The sequence below is a fragment of the Sardina pilchardus genome, chromosome 14 (genome assembly GCF_963854185.1).
Source record: "Sardina pilchardus chromosome 14, fSarPil1.1, whole genome shotgun sequence".
Taxonomy (NCBI): domain Eukaryota; kingdom Metazoa; phylum Chordata; class Actinopteri; order Clupeiformes; family Clupeidae; genus Sardina; species Sardina pilchardus.
In genome coordinates, this window is record NC_085007.1 from 25,372,253 (window position 1) to 25,390,060 (window position 17,808).

Here is a 17,808-nt window from a genome sequence, read left to right on the forward strand (position 1 = left end):
GCCTTTGATTGGAGCAATCCACACCCATGCAGACTATTACACAGGGTGAGTCACGGCCATCTGACTGCCAAGTAAGTGGTGGGAGGATCTCCTCTAAGAATGTGTTTGGTTCAATCGTTAGGGTGGGATGTGTTTTACCATTTACCACCAACCGTTTCTGTATGTTTACATTAGTAACATTTTTAGTAGTAGATGTTTTTGCTCTAACAATGTATGTCAGTTTCTGGCTCAATAAGTGAATGATTCTCCAGAGGAGATTCTGCCTCATTTGAAAAGTTTGTAGTTGTTTACACAGACCAGCCGAAGGCTGAACACTTGTAATGTCACAACCAAACATATGTATTGGCATCTGTGCCTTTGCGTCAGTCTGTGTCATTCTGTTGCTACGGTAACTGCCATAGTAACTGTGAGCACACACTGGCTATGGTGGATGTTGATGCTGAATTATTTATTAATACCTAAATGTGTGTGTGTGTGTGTGTTTTATTTGTCTGTATGTGGGTGATTATGTGAATATTTCAAGAAACTAGGACAACTATTAAGTGCTTACGTTCAAGCCAATTTTAATATTTCAGTTTGTGTTTCGGGGCCCTTTGTACCCTGCACTTAACCACCCACCTGAACCTCATTTCTTCCGAGCTATTAGTGCAAAATAAGGAGAGGCAACGAAACAACAAGACATCCGTTTTCAATCCCAGGATGCTTTGGCCCCCTCTTAACATCTCTGCTCCCCCATGGCCACCGCTGACATTTATGTGGTGGGTGAACGTCTCGGATAAGACGTGCTGGAACTCGAGCACGAGACTGCCGAATGTCAGGCCTCCACGTCGTCCTCTGGAGGATCATCGCATGTGACATCTCACCCAAGCGGAGGACTGTCGGATGGGTTACGGCTGTTCTGGCCTCGGCACAGGTAACCTGGTGAGGGGGAATTATTTGGACAGGGATGGCGAGGGTATATGGGCCAAGCGAGAGAGAGAGAGAGAGAGGAGAGAGACACTGGTGGCTCATCAACATGCTAGTTCTGTACACCTTCCTCCCCCCATTTTGTGTTTTTTTTGTCGGTGTTCACCAAGGTCACCTCATACCACTCGCACCTTACCACTTTGGCATCAGTGCCAGCAGCAGGTCGGCATGGCTGGAGCGCGGCTCCCGTCTAGTCTAATCTCGGCCGCACACACACACACACACACACACACACACCGGCACACACACACACTTACACACACACACACACACCAGCACTGGGAAAGCTCACCCGGCCCCTGTGGGGGTTCATTATTTGCATTAACCTTTTGCTTGGGAGCCGGAGCCCTGTGCTTATTCTGGCTGCCGCCCGAAGGCCGTTTATCACAAAACACTGATTGCATAAAAATGGCTCCGAGGAGGAGGTGGTGGTGGGTGGAGGGAGGGGGCATGTCTTTTAATTAGCTGAATGGTGGTGGGGGGGATCATCATCTAAACTGTGCTGCATATGAATGACTTAGCAACCTATAGCACTTGTAAATTAATCTGTGTCAAGTTCCCTTTTGAACCTCGTGTCACAAGCCTGTGTTACTGTAAGTGAATGTGAGTGTTGGCGTGTGTAGGCGTGTGTGTGTGTGTGTGTGTGTGTATGCTGGCTTTCAGAGAACTCTCCCTGAGGTTAAAGGCAGGGGCTATTCATGAGGTCATGCAGATGAACGTGACGAGTGTGCCCTGAACAGGCTTTATTGGCGAACGCGTCCTTCATATGGTAAACAACTCGGCGATCCCCGGATCTCCCTCTCACACTTCTACTCGCCCATCGCTCTTTCTCTCCTGCTTTCTCTCTCTCTTTCTCTCTCTCGTTCTCTCTCTCTCTCCCCCTCTCTCTGCTCTCTTTCTATTGTCATTAGCACTTCCACTCCTGGACTCGATGATGGCATGAATGCACAAGGAGATGTGAAAATGAACTCAAGTGTGCATGCATGCATGTGTGGGTGTGTGTGTGCGTGCGTGTGTGTGTGTGTGTGTGTGTGCGTGTGCATGGCAGCATTTTGCCAGAGGTTAAACATCTATATTTGTGTCGCGACGCTCGCCTTTATCGGTGGAGGACAAACAAATTTACACTATGTGTACAATTAAATCCTCGGCGTCCGGCCACACCTCAGTGACTCCTGGGGTCGGCGGTTTTGGCGGCATTATCCACAGTCCAGTGTGCATCCAGCTTGCCCTAGTTCTCCCCCGCGCCGGGCTCTGCTGCGCTGCGGCCACGTTCGGGCCTGACAGAAGGGATGAGATATCCCATTCTTCATTATTTTAACCACTGCAAGACACACGGCGCGGCACATCACAACACACAGCGCAGCACAGCTCCGGCTTCCAGACGCTACCCCAAACTAGCGTCCATCTCGGTGAACTCTTGAACTGTTTTTATATGTGTGTGTGTGTGTGTGTGTGTGTGTGTGTGTGTGTCTCTGTGTGTATGTGTGGTGGTGATGGTGGTGGAGGAGGAGGGGGGGATATGTGTATTTTTTTTTCTCTTTCTTCTATCTTTCCTTTTTTCCCTCATCCTTTTTTTTGGCAGGGTGAAATGGGGTTGTGTTAAGTTTAGATCCTCATGCGTACTCCATGTTTTTTCCCTCTTTCCCTATCTTCCTTTTTCATGGAACGTGGCGTTCCGTTCAGATAGCGTTGCGGCTGAAGGGGGCCAGGAGTTTAGGTGAGGGGAATGACATCTCTTCCCTCTCCGTTCATCAGCCCGTGTGGAGCGCTGATGGCTCTGACGTGCACTAGCTCTCTGTGTGCCACAAACACAGCTGAATGGTGCGTAATGAGAGGAAATGTCAGGGTGTGTGTGTGTGTTTGGGAGGATGCTGTGTGTGTGTGTGTGTGTGAGTGTGTGTGTGTCTTTGTGAGAGAAAGTGTGTGTGTGTTTGTGAGTATGCTGTGTGTGTGTGTGTGTGTGTGTGTGTGTGTGTGTGTGAATTTCTTTGTGAGAGAAAGTGTGTGTGTGTGTGTGTGTGTGTGTGTGTGTCTGAGTGTGTGACCACTTACCATTAGGCAACAAGTCCAGATGCCAGACAGTGGTGTTCCCTGCATGCAGACACGAGGGCCAGAATGAGCTGTTTCCTCCCCCTCCTCCCCCTCATCCTCTTTTCTGTGTGTCGTGTGGCGTGTACCTGTGCTTGTCGGCGCGTCTCAAAGCCCCCCCTGTCAGATCCGTCGCTGCCTTTAAAGCCTCCGTGTCAGCGGTGGCCGGTCGCATCTCCGCCAGGCGCCTTCATCTTTTTAATGGGGCCAGGCCAGGACAGCGGCGGCACAGCTCGGCTCCTCTCCGCTCCTCTCCGCTCCGCTCGCTCCAGTGTGAACTTAATGTGATTTCAGGCATGTCCTGGAGCATCGCGGATCTCTGCTAAAACAGGCCCTCAACCCCATGTTCCCACACAGCCGCAGACAAGTCCGTCTGCCAAGCCTGAGTCCCCTCCCCCCCCACCCCCACCACCCCGCTACTCCACCCCACGCTATCCATCTAACCCCCCCCCCACACACACTTCTTTTCTCCTTCTCTCTCTCTTCTCTCTCACTCTATTTAATCTCTCCCTCTTTCTCTCTGTCTCTGTTCCTCTGCCTTCTATCACCCCATTCTCTGCTCTCAGCTCATCATTTGCTGCACACTGAGCTTCTCTCTCTTTTCGTATCCTTTCCTATGTATTCTCTATCTCTCCATTCAAGTAGATTAACCATGTTTTTATGTTATTCGCCTTTTCGTTCCTATGTCTCCCTCCATTTTCCCAAATGAGCCCTTTCCTTTCTCCCCTCTCCTCTCTTCTCTTTTCTTCTCTCTCATTCCGTCACTTCCGACTGACCCAACTCTGCACTCTTCCCCCCCATTTTTTCTCCTCTCCTCCTCTCCTCCTCCTCTCCTCCTCTCCTCCTCTCCTCCTCCAGCCCCATCCCTTGTTTTCCCTCTCGTCGCCGCTAATGATCCTGACACATGCTGACCACAGTGCTGCCTGGAGCAGGGGGGACTGCCTCCGCATGGCCGGCTCTCGCAGGGCCGCGCTCCCGCTGCCGCACACTGCCACACAGAGACCACGTCTGCTGAGGTAATTACAAACACTGCCACCATGCACACGCAGAGAGAGAGAGAGAGAGAGGGAGGGAGAGAGAGAGAGAGAGGGAGAGGGAGAGAGAGGGGGAAAAGATAGAGAGAGAGGGAGAGATAGAAAGAGAGAGGGAGAAAGAGGGAAAAGAGAGAGAGAGAGATAGAAAGAGAGAGATAGAGAGGGAGAAAGAGGGAAAAGATCGAGAGAGAGAGGGGGAGAAAGATAGAGGGAGAGAGAGAAACAGAGAGGGGAAGAGCATTGGGTAGTTGCCCTAACGGCTTGAACCGGGGTCAGGGATCCATACACGTTACGTAATAATTACACATTCATAATACACAGGCATCTGAAGTGTTTCCCTGGCGCTTCTCTCGCAGATGCAAGGCCGCTCAAGTGGAAGAGGAAGAGGAGTTCGTAGTGGATGTACAATAAATCAGGTTGTATTCTGGTATTTATTACGCCCTTGCTGTTTACAGCATCGCTCCTTAGCTCACTTGCAGAAAAGTTGTGCGCTGAATCACGGCACCAATGGCTTGTTTTGCGAAGAGTAAAATATGGTGTGCTGTTTTTTTATGGGTCTTATTTTGTTCCCTCATCCATTTGGACGATCTCAAAGTTGCTCGTTTCCTTTTAAGTTATTCTGGTGGATCTGCAGCAGGGGCCCCGGTCCAAGCCACTGCCCCCATGGGACAGCAGATGCTGGACACAGTCCTCCTGACAGCCTCCCGCCAATAATCTCCCCGAGCCTATCTATAGTAAACACTCTGGTATGTTCTCAAACAAAGCGCCATGCAAAGGCGAATGTCGTCCGCTCGCCCGATAAACGCGCGTGCGGACGATAAAGTCTGCCTTGTGTCAAGCTGCTCGTGAACCGCTACAATAACATGGACGGAGAGCGACACGGCAGAAGAGGCAGCGAGCGAGCGAAGCCCAGTCCAGTGATGGAGGTGTTAGGCAGGCATGTGGACAGCCCCTGCTGTGTCTGAGCCTATCAGGATCTCCTGCTCTCCTCTCCTCTCCTCTTCTCTCCTCTCCTCTCCTCTCCTCTCTCGCCCTGTTCCCTCGCTCTTGTCTCCGTAATCAGAGCGCAAGACGTCCCCCGTCGCTCGTCCATGTCAGAGTGTAAGCCGTCTGGGTGATGCCATTCAGAGAGGCAGATATTAAAACCAGAGACGTCATCCATATCCGTATGCATGACAGAGTCCTCAAGGCCAGCCATCTCGTCTTGATAATGATAATGGGGATTAGACATGCATGGTTTGCGTCACTGCAGGCAAACTATAAGCCAGTAATGAGATCATTTAAAGGTCCAGAGTATTAACTGTATTGTAAATGGGTGAGCAGGGGAAGAGGGAAGGGGTGGTGGGGGGGGGGGGGAGAAAACTCTACGGGTCATTAATTTGTCTTCCTCAACCAAAGGGCCTGTCAAATAGCTGAGCTTTGTTTTGAAGTTGATGTGAATTAAGTTTGTTGTTGTTGTTCTGTTTATCTGATAGGAATAATGAAACGGTACTGAAGGCAAATATTTAGCTAATGATTTCAATATGCTAGCTGAGCTTGCTCCTCAGGTGCACATGAAAAGGTATTTATAGAAAGGAATATTTCAACTGTCAACTTCAAGTGTTGGGATTAAGACCTAGATTAACTCATAAAAGACTCCTTCAGTGTCTTTTTAAGGCGATGCTCTTCAACATCTGAACATAATTGAAATTGATTAGGTGTGATCTTAGACATACATCCTCAAAAATGCCATGGATGGCTTTGCGTCTTCCCACATAGCAATTCAGACACAGCCTTGTTGGCCAAATCAAGCTACCTCTCCACAAGCTTATTTACAAGTAGCCTAACTGCAACATAGTTACAATGTTTGGATATACAGTAGTTGAATAAGGATGGATTGTTTTGTTTTGCGGTGAATGGTATATTTTTGAATCTGAATATATCCACTTTCCGTTGTCGTTAAGATACAGCTGCTGTAACAGCCAACAAAAAGATCTTACCTTGACCCAAATAAGCAACTCATGATCACTTGTCCTCATATCAGGGTCAACTGAACCCATCATTTTGGTTCCCTGGATCTTTCATTGTTGCTTTTGCTTTAGCTTTTACTTTTTAAAAAACAAAATTATCTATAAATAATAATAGCTAGTAATAAAAAAAAAAGAGTTAAAGCCAAACTTGGAGTAGAAAATATTCACTGGTCTGAGTTTGACTGTCATTAGAATACCAATATGTTTTTATTATGACTGAGTATCTGCCTGGGTGGAGGATAAGATTCCCCTCATCCCTGAGTCCAATTTCCAACTTTCAACACATTTATTTTCATTAGAAACCAAACATCTTTATTTCTACTTTCCTTTTATACGGTTGATATGGTTTTCTCATCAAGTCCCAGGAAAACACAAGAGATTGAAAATGTGGGGGCAGTTTATCTGAAAACACTGTAAAAACGCCAACAAAGAACAATCCTTTGAGCAGGGCCACCTTAGCCCACAGGCATCTGAACTCTTGATTTCTTCTCTCTTAGTCAATGCCTCACTTTCATGCACACAGATTTCAATCAATACAAACTCAAGGAAACAAAACTTGTTTACATATCTCGCCCTTTAATGTTTCTAATATTACATTTCTACATTGATACTTATAATAACAGATACACCCCCCCCCCTCCCCCCAAACACACAACCTCTCTGCTTCAGAAACTCTCTCCTCAAGCCTCTCCACAGTTCATCTCATGTGACACTGACCCACTAAACAACACAGCAGACCCTTCTCATCAAAAAGGCATAATGAAATTAGCAGTCCAGTGGGGTATTAGGGGGTATTGAGGACACTTCCGGGGAGTTCACAAACAATTCCTCCTTACCCCATGTTGAACTGACAGCTAGGCTCCACCATATGCGGAATTCCCTTCAGGCCCTTTCATGTTTTAGTGGAAAGAGAGCTAATTATGTTATGGTTTGATCAGTGAAATGGAAGGAATTTAAGAGCACATACAGTATATGCATGGATTTATACATGTGTACATATCCTCTGACCTCGACCCCTTCTGTGTCTGCCATTTTTAAAAAATCGTCTATCTTCCCAAACATAGCGAGCCGCGAGCGCTAGGGGCTAAACGTATGAACTCGCATGGGCCCACACACGGGCGGGAAGTTGAAGCTGGGGTTACCTCAATATAGCCTCCGTTGGGTCCTGTGGGTATTGAATCTGATTAGGCTTACAATACACAACATTTGATGGATGGAAACATGGATAAATGCAGTTAACCGCTTGTGAAGGCGTACGGACATATTTGTCAAGAACTGCTGAGGGGGTTCTATTCAACCGAATATATGAAGATCGATAGGCCTCAGCGGTTAATAGAATAGGAATGTCAGGACACATTTGACATGAAGTTAAAGAAACACAAGACATGTATAGCCTACAAAAAAACATCTGAAATGGGACATGTCTGCAAACAATAGGCATTCATCAAAACACCGAAGTCTTGGATCAAAAGTTGCTTTGTGGTGGTGGAACGCCGCAAATGTCACGACCCTTGTGATGATCCATCCCAAAAGTTCAGGCTCTTAATTATAGACAGTGTCCTGCCTCAAGGGGGGAGCGGACTGATGAGCAATATTTATCTCTGATGCAACTGCTTCTGAAGTGACACTCGTCTCCCGGGCAACACTGACATCTGCTCAAACAAGTCATGTACGCATGGGCTTGCTCTCCAAAACACAGCTTTATTTGTGTTTATCGCTTTGCTAGCGTGCCAGGGAGAATAACACACCATCCGAATCGAGCTGTTAAATCGTCCTACTGCATTAGCAGAGCTCGTAGTCTACGCACAAGTGATTTCATCGTGCGTCTTTAATTCCCAATGAGATCACCGGGACGGCGTGTAATAAAACACTCCTGAACATGGGAGCAGACAGAGACGGAGGGCTTTTTGAGCGAGTACTCTCTCCTCTCCCGCGCGGATGTGCAATATTGTAGGTGCTGTGCCTGGTGAAGAACTCACAGCATGTGATAATTGAGTTTGTTTTAGAGAGCAGCGGAAAAAAGGGTGAAGGCGTAGGTGTATTTTGTGTGGAGTTATGTTTGTGTGTGTGTGCGTGTGTGTGTGTGTTTGTGTGTGTGTGTGTGTGTGTGTGTGTGTGTGTGTGTGTGTGTGTGCTTGAGTGATTAAGGAGGGGGTGAATGGCATTTTTTGAATTCTTATTCACATTGCCCTTCTTATCCAGTTATTTAAGAGGATACATTAAGAAGAATATGTAATACACAAAATGGAATTAACAGTAATGTTTACTTAATTAATAGAAAGCAAGTCATAAACATTGAGACGTGAGACTCGCATGTGCAATGTGACTTTATTAAACAGGCATAACCATAGCAACAACAGGTAACAATGACATAGTAATTGTTTTATTAAGGTCAGCAAACCAGTAAATGTGAACCAGCCATGGTTGGGTCATAGGCTGAGTCACCAAAACACAAAAACCTCCTCCTTGTATTTTTGCACTTTTTCTACATTCTCCACATAATGTAAATCGTTTCAGACATGTTGCCCTTAGTGCTGATTTTGGTTTGCAAAATAAAATTGAACTCTTTTTATGTGTGTGTGTGTGTGTGTGTGTGTGTGTGTGTGTGTGTGTGTGTGTGTGTGTGTGTGTGTGTGTGTGTGTTGTATTACCTTATGTAATTTGCCTAAACTTCAGCTTGTCCAAATAAGCTACTTTTTGGTCACCAAACAGTGTACCAGTGACACAACACGTTCATCCTGGATGACCTCTGAGGCCAGTCGTCCCCTTAAGAGTGTGTCTGGAATGGAGTGGTCATGGATTCCAACTATTTTGATGTTTATGGACTATAATCAAGGAAGAATATGGCCTGGCCATTCTTGCATTGTGTGTATGAGAAGCAAATAAAGGCATGATTGAATGTCAATGTAATTCTTTCCCATCTATTCTAAAACCCCCAAGAACACTGCTGTAACTGAGGCGTACTGTACCAAACGGTGCGTATCAGGAATTAAACGGCAGGACATCTGAGGTGACTGAGAGCAAACTTGGAGGCAGCCGCTCTGTGGAGAGACACAGAGAGAGAAGGAGAGAGAGCTGTATAGTCCCAGGGAACTAAAATAGACACGCACGGAGCACCCCATCAGGGTGGGGGGTCAGGATCACATAGGTCACCCATCGCTCACAGCAGAGTCTGCCAGAGATGTTAGCAGGGAGCCGCGAGATGATGAGGGCCTCGTCAAAATCAAAATAAGGGGAACGACGACGAATGAATGCATGACAAAGAAATTCAGAGAGGTTGACATAAGACGCTGTTGGGCATGTCTATAATCTGCCTTGAACTGAAAGCAAGTGGATGACCTTACTGTTGTCAGGCACCCGTTAGGGGAAGCACTGATTTTAATTCAGCGAGGCTTCAGTGAAGACACACATGTGGCTAATTGATTAAACAAACACCTGTCCTGACGGCCTGTTTCCTTCTAGTGTGTTGGCCAGGTGAGGAGGCTGTTTTTGCTGTTTTGGTTTCTCAGTCACTGCTAATCACCTAAAACTGAAAGTAGACACTTGGGCTGTTTGGGAGTCTGTGCTCCGGAGAGGGAGCTGCACCAGGCAGTGAGAACCTCAAGTGACCTCTCACTGGGGCTTTGCCAAGGTGACGCCGACACACACACAAACACACACACATTTGGGATCATACACAGGACTTCCTTCCAAGTCTGTGCATGACATAGGGCCAGTGTGTAGGTTAGTATTTGGGTCTTGTGTATGCATTTTACATTACATTGTGGTCTGAGGCTTCAGCTTTAGAATACCCCAGACAACATAAACATATGTTGGATGCAGCAGCCTCCGGCCACTTTTTTCATAATACTATCTGCACCACACACTGTACACACACACACACACACATACTTTGCATCTTTTCACTCTCAGCAACACACAATGTTTATTTACACAGGCACGAACACACTGATAAATATACTGTATCAAGAAGCAACAACTCCTTGGTGGATGTAGTTTTCAAGATGCACCATTGTTAGGGTACACGCCGGCACACACAGTAGAATGGCACATAGATAAAACTAGTTATATCTGATTTATTTCAGAGCAAGAACACATGATTCTGTCTAAGTGTTGCTGATAGCCTAGGCATTTCCACAGAAAAAAAAAAGCGTTCGAAAAAAATAATCATAGCATCACATTGTTATGCTTAACTAGGCATTGTCTGTGTTTCACATTCAGATTTAGTAATGGGTGATAGCGATGTACTTTATTCTGGGAATGGTTTGTTACATGTGATAACATGATTGGGCCTGCACTTCAAACACAGCTAAGGACGCTGTGCAAAAGTAGGTCATACTGCGGTTGATCTCAAGTGCTTCCTCTCACCGAGTTAACTTTATATTAATTATGTTCCTGTTGGTCTTCAACTTACTGAAATCAATGTTGGCTCGACCACAACTTTTTTGTTTTGAAATGATAGAATATTTATTTTAGTCTAACGGTCACAGACACGAAATGAAAATCACAGAAACCAACCAAACAAAGGTTAACTTTTCAATGTTCAGTGTCAGATCCAATATCAGATCAAAATGCATACTTCACAGCAGGAAAAGAGCACTTGGTGATGTTATATGACGTAGCCATTTTATTTGATTACACAATTCGGTTTACGCCAAACGTCAGAAGGCTACAGTACACCACAAAACAGGTTTAATCACATCCACTTGTTGAGCGATAACATTGATTATGACATTCACCGTAAAAATAGCGATAAGTAAGCATATGTAGGTGTAGAGGCTATATTCAAAACATTGGTATATGTTTAGAGCACTGATTAAGTTGGATACTCAAATTAATGTTGATGGTTGAAAGAAATATCTTCGCATGCTTTTGTTTACCAGGTTGACTATCACTGAATCACTGTCAGAATCAATGTTATCACTCGATAAGAGGATGTGATTAGACCTGTTTTCCGGTGTAGCGTTCTGACATTCGGCAGAAACCGAATTTCTAATTGATGCACAATGCGTCAAATACAACTTGACATGATGTTATTTATCAGCATTTTGCAAACAAGTTATGTTGACATTGCAGCTCTAATCTATCTAGCAGAGCTAAGAATATTTTGAGAAGTCAAGATTTCTAGACATCAAATATAGCATTAAAACAGCTGACTTATAAATGTAACATTAATGTTTTATAATAACATTACCTTTTCACAGAATTGTATCTACAACATTATTTGAATATATTTGATCAATTGTTAATATCTTTATAAGATGCCATGTTCTGCTCTATACCAGTGACAGATACTGTAGACACTTCCTTGATTGCTGCTCATCACCCACATCTCACTACTGTAATTTAAGTGAAAGTTTCCTCTTCTGTCTGAGAGTTTAAACCAGAACTGAAGACAGGGTTTGGCACGCCTTCATCCTCATGTGCTAATTATGGAATCTACGATGGCACGCAGAGATAAAACGAGCATGCATGAATATCGCAAGTATAAATATTAAATGGGTGAATGTATATTCAGGCCTTGGACTGTATTGTGTAATTTGAAGAGAGCTTTCTCTGAGATAAAAATAGAAGGGAAGGCTACCCACCATGGCATTGGTAATTCTTGTTTTTACAGCTTTGCAAAATCTGTAACTGAGTCAGATAAAGAGAGAGAAAGCGAACTAGAAAGAAAGAGAGAGAGAAAGCACAGCAAAAATGGAGGGTGAGAAGGAGAGAAAAAGAGCCGTGTTGCCAAGAAACCAGGAAGCTGTGACCTTTGCGTCTGCAGGGCCTCTTTCATTTCCAGGCGTGGACGCTGGACAGCTATTTCACTTCTGGAGGCTCAGCTGCCGCCCAACACGACTACGCTGACACTCTTCTTAACCCTGCTGAGCCCTCCAGCTCGCACTGGGCACACACTTAGTGACAAGCACACACACACACACACACACACACACACACACACACACACACACACACACACACACACACACACACACACACACACACACACACACACACACACACACACACACACACACACACACACACACACACACACACACACACACAAGCATACACCCACATGTCACACGCGTAGTGGAAAGTTGACAAACCACAGGCAGCACACCTGCATATCACTCTGACTCAAGACCACTAGCTAGTTCTGTAGGGGCAGCATGGTGCAGTGGAGAGACACATGTGGGATGGCTAGGCCTGCCCTCTCAGGTCTGATACAGTGGACAGTCATGTCCTAAGACAGCAGAGGGTATCGGTCATCACAGGGCATTTCAGAGTTCTGAACTGTTGCCTGGAATAGCTTACGCACTAGTGCTAGGCTACTGGAGTAGCTTGTACTAATACTGTAGGTACAACAGATGGGCTTTCCTATGTTAGAAATGAACCACAACCACACGTTGTGGAGAGAAATGAGTTGAAAACCACTAAGGTGTGTGTGTATTGTACGTCACAGTGACAAAGATCTCTAATCCTGATCTCTCATTTTTCCTCGTTTTTCTTTATGGATTCTCCTTCTGTTGATATTTTATGAAGTGCGTCGCTGCAGAGAGCATGAAGTATTACTGAGTGAGATACAAAGTGTAGATCAGTGCGCTCTTGTCAGCTCTCGAAAATGCCCTGAGCAAGATTCAGGGGGATTTCATAGAAGAAAAAAAGAAACAGGTTTTGGATGAACAACACACACACAAAATCTCTAGTGGTGGTTCCCCTCTCACAAAGAACAAGCGATTAATGTGTTCAGAAGAAAAATACTCTTTCTAAGCTGTTCAAGTGTAAGGCTGTTGTTGTTTTTGAAAAGTTAATTATTCATGCCATATGGACATCCCACACACACACACATACATTTGGACTCTCAGAACACTGGGAGTTGCAAAAAGCCTTGCTCTTCTCTCCTTGGTGAGAACTTTCCAGAAACTCTTTTTTCTGTCCGCCCTTCCCCCGAGAAAGAGGGAAAGAGTGACTTGTTTCCCCGAGCGCCCACATTAGCGCGGTAGCGGAGGCCGCGGCGATTCACCGTCCTCTTGTTCCTGGCGTGCGCACACACACACACACGGCGTGCGAGAGTCCATCCAGCGGTGACGGCTCCTGTAGACGGGGAAGGGGACGGGAGAAATGAGAGCGCGCGGTCATTTTCCAGCCGTAAACAAGTCGGATGGGTCAGGGCAAATCAGCCACGACATCCCTCAGCCTGCACCTGTCCGTCCTCTCGGGCCGCACCCACACACACTCAGGCCAGAACGTGATTCCCTGTGACTGCCAGCGCCTTACATAACCTCACATCTCCCTCACACACACACACACACACACACACCCACACACACGCATACGCACAGACAGACGATGATGTGGACTGCCTATGAGACATATGAGAAGATAGGTCAGTGCAACACGGTTTATATTTATTTATTTATTTGTTTATGTCAAAATAAGAGGAAATGTTAAGTGAATTAGTCCTCGGAAGTCCTCGGAAAGAGGAAATAGTAAAAGAGGAAAGAAAGGGCTCTTAGATCACAATGTTGCGTCTCCATAAACACAACGAACAAACAAACAAACAAACATACAAACAATGTTCTTTATATGTTATTTAATGACAATGTCTGCATAATGGCACAGCATCTGAGCTCAGGCGATGTCTGACCTGCGGCCTGCGCTGTAAGCTGCAGCGCGAGTTCAGGCCTCCCTTCTCCAGCAGCAATGTAAACACACGACGTCACCGCCGATGAACAACACCAGCAATGTCTTCCCGTAGCGCACACTCCAGCCGTTGTTCCTCACCAGGCACCAGTCAGCCGCTGCCTCCCCCGGCACACGCGACTAACTCAGCAGCAGCCGCAGCAGCAGAGCCGAGCACTGTGAGCTATCTCTGTTTCCCCCCCCACACACACACACACACACTCACACACACACACACACACACACACACACACACACACGCACGCACAATACGGTGCCAGTTCAGCTGAGTCACCAGGCCATCAGCTAATAGAGATCTTATTCTATTACCAGCAATGATGTCATCAGAGGCGGCCAGCTCACCTTTCTCCAGAGGCAGCGACGCTGTGCTGTGCTGTGCTGTGCTGTGCTGTGCAGCAGCAGTGTGAGTTAGCGCAGGCACCAGACAACAGACGTGGCTAGTCACCAGCCCGCCGTACTGTATAAACAGACTCGTCGCGCACACGGCGGCCCGGCGGAGGTCTCTCCCGTCCTCCGGCCACGGCGGTGTCTAGGGCCCTTCTGTCGGTTTACGAGAAACGGTGCACTGGGCTTTCGGGAAGGAAGGTCTCACCACATCAGCTAACACCATCACAAACTTAGCAACCACAAACAGCCTACACACTTCTGGTGCATTTACGGGCCAGCCCTGTGGGGTTTTCATCGAAAGTTCAGGGGCAGAGTTCTTGTACACTCACAGATATGGTACACTCATCAAGCTCTTTTACCACCTTCACAATATAACGGTGATCTCATAGGCCCTATAACAACAAAGGCGAAGAGGTGAAAACATGGTCGTAAACAATTAATTGCTTATGGATGATATGACTCAAACAAACAAACACATAGTGCTTTGGTGTGCAAACAAACTGAAAATACCACGAGCTCACCCAGGCTCTTGGTTTCACAATCTGCATTTGAATTTCTGGATGATTAATTTCATAAATGAGAAAGTGGCACCACGAGCAACTGGCTTAGGCATGCTTGATGCACACAGGGATCTAATGGAGGCCTAAACTCACAGCGTTTATTCGTTTATCGCTCCCCGCTGCCCTAAACATCGGCTGTTGAAGAAGATGCGCTTAATCGCAACCGTCACCGCCGAGCGAAAAGAATTAATTGAAATCAACAAGCTCGCTCCAAATTAACACTCATGACTTCTTGTGGAGATCGTGTTGATCCCATATGGCAAACGGGAGCAGAAAAAAAAAAAAAAAAAACGAAGCGACGGTGACGGTGATGAAGTCCACTAATGAGATCAGTAACCGCGTTGGGGCGAGCCGACGCTGATTGCTGTGCCGTGCTTTAATTGGATTTGCTCTGCGCTGGCACATTCCGGTGGTGGGGAATGGCGGAGAGAGGGCCATCACGGGGTTCCCGTTAGCCTCTGGCCGCGGAGACGCTCTAACAGCCAGGAGTCGGTCACGTACCATGACATTCTGTCTCTAAACGGCCCACTAGGAATTAGCATGTTGCCCTTAATTCTGCTCTTCTTCATGTGTAAACGAACAGAGATTGCTCGTTTCAAGCTGTGCGGCCTCTCATAGAGAAAGGGCAATGCAAGCAAGGCCTTGAGACATATGCAGACGCTGATAAATGTGCATTACTGGTTGAACGTCGCTGTATATGTCCGTTAATACATAGAGTACCATAACCATCCATATTCTTTAATAAATGTTGAATATTTCCTTCATTATTCCCCCCATATATTGTAGAAATAGTTTTTTTTTTTTTTTTGCCATAATGAAAACATAATTGTTGTGGTATCTTTGTGTTAATGAATTGTTCAGGCAGCCTTAATTAAAAGCAGATCCCAGTCTCCTCCTCTGCGGCCCGCGACTGCAGACCTGCAGCCAGTTCATAATATCCTGTAAATGCCACGGCGGGCTGTCACCCGCGTCTGAGGGCTGCGGTGTGCATGGCGCTTCAGCACACACCAGAGCACCACAGTGACAACAGGAGCAGACAGAACCCGCAAGCCCAGCACACCCCTCCAGGCCTCGCTCTCTTGCGCTCTCGCTCTCTCTCTCTCTCTCTCTCGCTCGCTCTCTCTCTCTCTCTTGCTCGCTCTCTACACACACGCGCGCACACACACAGAGGACCCCCCGACACACACACACTCACACACACGCACACACACTCATGCCCACATACCAACGCACGCACATTTTTACTTTTTACCGTTCTGCTGCCTTATAGGCTTAAACCTCAGCCACCCCCTCTACCCCCCACCTCCCCCTCTCTGCCCCTCTCTCCGCTGTTCCCCCCCCCCCCCTCCTCCTGCCCCCTGGCCTCCCGTCTCCTCCGCTCAGTCTCCCCGGTGCGAGTGGCGGGCTCCCCTCCCCGTGACAGTGAGTGACAGCGCGCGCCATGCTGGCAGCCGTCACACCTGGAGCCTTAAATGCTGCATGACGTTCCGTGGCAGAAGGAATCGCCGTGTCCCTCACACCTCCGCCTGACACGCCAGTTATCCGCCGCACGCCTGACCCCCGTGGACTGACCCCGGGACGGACGGCCGCAGAGGCCGCCCGTACGTGCGGCTCTGTGTGTGTGTGTGTGTGTGTGTGTGTGTTTTCTCTTTCCTGTAGTCATCACACACATTAATGCAATCGGTACACGCACACACACAAATATGTGCACACAGTTGTCCAACATTTTATTGGAAATGTCTTGGAGTGATTGAACATGTTTTGCTTCGAAACACAGATATACACACACACACACACATACGCAGAGAGACACACACACACATGCTCACACACACATCCACACGGGCTCGCACATGCCGAAACAACATGAAAAATGACGTTGTAAACAGAGATGAATCCACATGGATTCCACTGTTGATGTTTAGGGTGGCGTCGTCGCTCTCTCGCTGGCTCGCCGTGCGTCAAGGAGGCGAGAGAGTTTGCATAAATGTTTGACATTCTCCAGCGCTGTGCTGACGGCCCTTGCGCGTTTTTTAAGACACTATCCCCTCTGTGTGTGTGTTTGCTGGTTAGCAGATGTTGCATTGTTTGTCGGGGGAACTGCTATGGCAACGTCACAACAAACACATGCATGAAATGGCCACGCACAGCCTCGCTCACCGCCCCTCTGAAATCACTCGGCGCTCGCCAACAAAACCCTGGAACCCCGGCGCAGGAGATTTTAAGGAGTGAGCTATCTCCTCGTTTGGGACAGGGCGAAATCGACGTGATACGTTACTACCTGGAACCCCCCGCGTCCTACCCCCCAGGAGGGTTAAACCAGAACGAGGTCATCCCGTTGATACGGCCAGCGCCTCCAGTGACCTCTTTAATATGCAGGACACGTGTTGACCTTCCGTCTTTTGGGGTTTAGGTTTTCATCAATGTCATACACAGACTCTCAGTTAGAAAATGTTTGGGGGAAAAGACACAACTGTGGTCTTTGTAATGAGGACCTGTGGCGACTAGAGTACCACTTTGATTGGATGTGGTTACAACCAACTGAAAGCCACATGTGAAGATGGAACTGTCTTCAACTGCTCTGTTCTTCTCTCTTTCTGTCTCTCTCTCTCTCTCACTCTGTCTCTCTCACTCTCTCTCTCTCTCTCACACACACACACACACACACACACACATACATACACAACAGAAGGTAAGACATTCTTCATCTCTCTCTCTCTCTCTCTCTCTCTCACTCTTTCTCTCTCTCTCGTCAGATTGAACACAGACATGCTTCTGTCATTCACATTAGCAGTGGTTTTATCATTTTACATTTAATCCAGTCCACGCTTATCTATAAATTCGTGTGTTTCACTATTTGGACGAGAGGCTTATTCAAATTCCACGCGGCACGCTCAAAATAAAGCCTGGCATCAGAACAGCCAGCGCGGCAGCAGATGAGGTGTTATCAGCAGGCCGTTCCATGGGAGTCCTGTGCTCGTCTCTACGCCTGCACGACAGTGCCGCGTCCTTGCCCAAGCAGGAGGCCTGATAGTGAGGAGCAACCGCAGCCAACACCTTTGACAGCAG